This window comes from Spea bombifrons, chromosome 2, assembly GCF_027358695.1.
Source record: "Spea bombifrons isolate aSpeBom1 chromosome 2, aSpeBom1.2.pri, whole genome shotgun sequence".
Taxonomy (NCBI): Eukaryota; Metazoa; Chordata; class Amphibia; order Anura; family Pelobatidae; genus Spea; species Spea bombifrons.
Window position 1 is genome coordinate 553,637 of NC_071088.1, and position 6,099 is coordinate 559,735.

Consider the following 6,099-nt stretch of genomic DNA (forward strand, 5'->3'; position numbering starts at 1 on the left):
GGTGCCGCGGGGTATCAGAGCGTTACTCACCCTGTATATATAATGTGTAGTTTGCGCTGTGTATTAATTTGCCCCCAGAATCATGCACTTCCACTGTATAGATCCCAGAATCCTCTCCGGCTGCGTCCGGTATCTCCAGGCTCCCGTTCTCGGAGATCCGCAGTCTCGATGCTGGGATGCACTCTTTAGATATTGCCAGGAGTGATGCGCTAAAATCATTTTTATACCGGTATTTCCATGTAAACTCGTCACATCTCCACGGACGTGAAGAATCCCTCCGCAGCTCGATCTCCATGGGAATCAGGACCTGGGACCCCAACGCTGCGGAAATCTCCCTCTGTGCCGGGGAGAGACCTGCAGACACGGGTCAGACACGGGTCAGACACGGGACAGACACACAGACACGGGTCAGACACACAGACACGGGTCAGACACACAGACACGGGACAGACACACAGACACGGGACAGACACACAGACACGGGTCAGACACACAAACATGGGTCAGACACCTTCTGCATGTTCTGATGTAGGTAGGGGGTCAGTTAGTCCTCGGGGGAAGGGTGGGTACCGGGGGCTCAGGTTGCTGCGGTGGAGCATTCGGAGAGTGAGGAAACCCCTTTGGCGGGGCCAGATGGGGGGGCGCGGGGGCGTCTGCTTGGGTCGTGGACGGCATGGTTGGGGTTGAGAAGGGGTCTTTGGCCGGTCACTGTCACTTTTGGCAGAACATCTGACAGACTTACCTGCTTCCCACTCTCCCTCCCTAATTTTATGTACTTTCTTTTCTTTCGTCACAGCTGGCGGTTTGAGTGTCCTTGCCGGTCTGGTTTTGGTAAGTGATGGAGTTTGGATGCTGGTGTGAAGGAAGGCTTAGTCCTCCCCTGGCCTCTGTTGTTTTTATTGGACGTGCCCACCGGTCGGCTGGTGGTTGGCATTAGTTGTGGGACAGCGGATGTTAGCTGTCAGGTTTGTTTGGACGAGGGGGGAGGTGAGTACCTGTGGTTTGGATTGTACATTGGTGAGCGGCCGGCAAGGACGGGGTTAATTCAGTTCCTGTGTTTGAATGGATTATGTTGTATATTTGTAGATTTGGTATTTATTATGAGTTATATTTGGTTGTTTAGTTGTTTATTGTGTGTTTATGTTAATTTATATATGGTGTTTTAGGCCAACACAGTTTGTTGTTTGTGGTTTTTGTTAACAAATTGTGCTGTGGCTTGTTTTACCCAATGTCAGGCTCTGCGTCTTTATTTGGTGGGTCTTGGCGGTAGTTGGATGTCAGAGCACGGTACATACTACCTACATACATGGCTGCAGGCTTTTTGTATCTTGGCGTGCGTTCTTGGGGAGAAATAAAAAAGGGGTCTGCTGGCTGTTTAATGAATTAACCGGCCAGTGCAAGTGGGGGCCTCGTGCAGATTTAAGCACGGATGCTCATGATGCAGGGGTAGTCACAGCCTGTCCAAGCGCTTTAAGCGTGCCAAGGCGGGTGCAGACTCAGGTCATTCTGGGTCAGAAGGGGAGAACGTAGTGAGGCGCGACGCTGCCGTGGCTGAGCCGTTACGGTAGGCGGGCGGCCGCGGCGTTTCCGGACGGCGGGTTCGCGTGGGGTTTCGGATCCCCTTTGTTCCCTGGGATTCGCGGATACAGCGGGGTAATTTGAAGTCGGGGTATCCTGAGGTGGGGCGTGAGAAGCTGGCCAAGGAAGTTCAGTTGGGCCGTACGGCGGGTCCTTTCAGGGTGCCGCCATTGGTTGGGTTGCGGGTGTCACCCTTGGGGGTAAGTTCCGCCGTATCCGAAGGGTGCGTCTGTTAATGACGACATTGCGGGGTAGCGGCTGGGCAGGCTTCCTGTCCGTGTGACGTGTAGCTAAGTCACGGAGCTTCTGTGTCCGGTTTGAGATACCGTGACCAATGTTCCATCTAATTTTTTTTAGGTGGCGTGCGTAGAAAATTTCTCTTGTGCAAAAATTTTCCCAGAGCCAAAATTATGTGCGCAAAATATCCGCGCCGCGTAAACTATCAAAACAAATTATATATATTTATTTTTATTGGGAAAAACTGTTGTGCGCACAATGCGCGCTCTCTAAAAATGCTATGTGCGTGCAAACAAGCGCACAGCTTAGGGCCGGGGTGTCCAACGTGCGGCCCTCCAGCTGCTGCAGGACTACATCTCCCATACTCCTCAGCCAGCCTCTTAGCTGAAAGAGCATTATGGGAGATGTAGTCCTGCAGCAGCTGGAGGGCCGCAGGTTGGACGCCCCTGGCTTAGGGGGAACCCTGCCGGAGACCCGGTAATATTTTATATTGTGTTTTATTTTGTATTCCCCGTACATACTGCCGTCTCTCCCCTCACACAATGCTGTCTCTTCCCCGTACATACTGCCGTCTCTCCCCTCACACAATGCTGTCTCTTCCCCGTACATACTGCTGTCTCTCCCCCCACACAATGCTGTCTCTTCCCCGTACATACTGCCGTCTCTCCCCTCACACAATGCTGTCTCTTCCCCGTACATACTGCCGTCTCTCCCCTCACACAATGCTGTCTCTTCCCCGTACATACTGCCACCCCCTCACACAATGCTGTCTCTTCCCCGTACATACTGCCACCCCCTCACACAATGCTGTCTCTTCCCCGTACATACTGCCGTCTCTCCCCTCACACAATGCTGTCTCTTCCCCGTACATACTGCCGTCTCTCCCCTCACACAATGCTGTCTCTTCCCCGTACATACTGCCGTCTCTCCCCTCACACAATGCTGTCTCTTCCCCGTACATACTGCCATCTCTCCCCTCACACAATGCTGTCTCTTCCCCGTACATACTGCCGTCTCTCCCCTCACACAATGCTGTCTCTTCCCCGTACATACTGTCATCTCTCCCCTCACACAATGCTGTCTCTTCCCCGTACATACTGCCGTCTCTCCCCTCACACAATGCTGTCTCTTCCCCGTACATACTGCTGTCTCTCCCCCTCACACAATGCTGTCTCTTCCCCGTACATACTGCCACCCCCTCACACAATGCTGTCTCTTCCCCATACTTACTGCCGTCTCTCCCCTCACACAATGCTGTCTCTTCCCCGTACATACTGCTGTCTCTCCCCCCACACAATGCTGTCTCTTCCCCGTACATACTGCCGTCTCTCCCCTCACACAATGCTGTCTCTTCCCCGTACATACTGCCGTCTCTCCCCTCACACAATGCTGTCTCTTCCCCGTACATACTGCCGTCTCTCCCCTCACACAATGCTGTCTCTTCCCCGTACATACTGCCGTCTCTCCCCTCACACAATGCTGTCTCTTCCCCGTACATACTGCCACCCCCTCACACAATGCTGTCTCTTCCCCGTACATACTGCCACCCCCTCACACAATGCTGTCTCTTCCCCGTACATACTGCCGTCTCTCCCCTCACACAATGCTGTCTCTTCCCCGTACATACTGCCGTCTCTCCCCTCACACAATGCTGTCTCTTCCCCGTACATACTGCCATCTCTCCCCTCACACAATGCTGTCTCTTCCCCGTACATACTGCCGTCTCTCCCCTCACACAATGCTGTCTCTTCCCCGTACATACTGTCATCTCTCCCCTCACACAATGCTGTCTCTTCCCCGTACATACTGCCGTCTCTCCCCTCACACAATGCTGTCTCTTCCCCGTACATACTGCTGTCTCTCCCCCTCACACAATGCTGTCTCTTCCCCGTACATACTGCCACCCCCTCACACAATGCTGTCTCTTCCCCATACTTACTGCCGTCTCTCCCCTCACACAATGCTGTCTCTTCCCCGTACATACTGCCGTCTCTCCCCTCACACAATGCTGTCTCTTCCCCGTACATACTGCCGTCTCTCCCCTCACACAATGCTGTCTCTTCCCCGTACATACTGCCACCCCCTCACACAATGCTGTCTCTTCCCCGTACATACTGCCGTCTGTCCCCTCACACAATGCTGTCTCTTCCCCGTACATACTGCCACCCCCTCACACAATGCTGTCTCTTCCCCGTACATACTGCCACCCCCTCACACAATGCTGTCTCTTCCCCGTACATACTGCCGTCTCTCCCCCTCACACAATGCTGTCTCTTCCCCGTACATACTGCCGTCTCTCCCCTCACACAATGCTGTCTCTTCCCCGTACATACTGTCATCTCTCCCCCTCACACAATGCTGTCTCTTCCCCGTACATACTGCCGTCTCTCCCCTCACACAATGCTGTCTCTTCCCCGTGCATACTGCCGTCTCTCCCCTCACACAATGCTGTCTCTTCCCCGTACATACTGTCATCTCTCCCCCTCACACAATGCTGTCTCTTCCCCGTACATACTGCCGTCTCTCCCCTCACACAATGCTGTCTCTTCCCCGTACATACTGCCGTCTCTCCCCTCACACAATGCTGTCTCTTCCCCAAACATACTGCAGTCTTTCCCCCTCACACCTCTCATACCTGCTGGGTTCCTCTCCCTACCCCTTGCCAGGTTCCTCTCCTCACACCTTGCCTGGTTCCTCTCCCCACACCTCACTGGGTTCCTCTCCTCACACTTTGCCGGGTTCCTCTCCTCACACCTTGCCGGGTTCCTCTCCTCACACCTCGCTGGGTTCCTCTCCTCACACCTCGCTGGGTTCCTCTCCTCACACTTTGCCGGGTTCCTCTCCTCACACTTTCCCGGGTTCCTCTCCTCACACCTTGCCGGGTTCCTCTCCTCACACCTCGCTGGGTTCCTCTCCTCACACCTCGCTGGGTTCCTCTCCTCACACCTCGCTGAGTTCCTCTCCTCACACCTCGCTGGGTTCCTCTCCTCACACCTCGCTGGGTTCCTCTCCCTACACCTCACTGGGTTCCTCTCCTCACACTTTGCCGGGTTCCTCTCCTCACACTTTGCCGGGTTCCTCTCCTCACACCTCGCTGGGTTCCTCTCCTCACACCTCGCTGGGTTCCTCTCCTCACTGTGACAGTCCCATCCGCTCTGTTATTCTGTTATTTATGTTATGTCCCGTGTTTTACAGTTTCAATCCTAGGGGTAAAGTCTCTAACTGTTCCCAGGAAGAGGGGCTCCCAGACCATGTTTAACCCTTTTGGTAACAGAACTCCCTTTTCCCCTGCCTGGGCGGGACCTAGCCCCAAATCCATGGAACTGTACCGGCAATGTCTGACGAACTTTGGAACGAAGGCACCGTGGGCACTCGTTATTCTACCGCGTTGCTGTTTATGTGGTTATATTGTGCCTGTGGTAGAGCACATCGGAGGGGGGAGCGGGAGCTCACATCTTTAAAACGGGGATCTCCTAGACGCGCTTATTGTGGTTGTGTATAAATACCCCTGTTGTTTTCAATAAATTGAGTTCTATTTTACCCCTGCACTAAGTCTGGACCAGTGCCTAGGGGGAGCATTACTGAGGGCAACTGGAGCAACTGAGCATTCACAGCAAGGAAGATTTTTACGGAGGAGCTACTCAGTCCGAGTACGGGTCTCTGTCACACTCTCACCCTACTAGGTTCCTCACACCCTGCTGGGTTCCTCTCTTCACACCTTGCTGGGTTCCTGCCCTCACACCCTGTTGGGTTCCTCTCTTCACACCCTGCTGGATTGCTCACCATATGCAGATGGTATCAGGACACAGAACAGCCACACGGTCAGGAACATCTTCATCCACTTGGGGCCAAATCTCCAATAAAATGGGGAACCAAACCCACTTTCTCTAAAAATAAACCCAGCAGCCCAGAGGAGGCAGCTTCAGATTGTGAAAAGCGTGAACATTATGTGTGCTCCCTTCATGCACATTTACTCATTCACATTTGTTGCTCCACCTCAATAAGGCTGTCGGTCAAGTTCTTGCCCAAGCTCATCTAAGTACCTCTTTATGGTTTGTGCTCCGGGCGCCGGAAAAGAGAAGATTTTCCCCAAACTGTCACCACAAAGTTAGAAACCGAGCACTGTCCAAAAAGATGTCTCCTTCAGCTCTCCGTACAGAACCCCAACCCCAACAAACACTTTTCTACCTTCATATAGTAACATATTCACACACACACACTAACACACCTTCATACAGTAACACATTCACACACACTAACACACCTTCATACAGTAACACATTC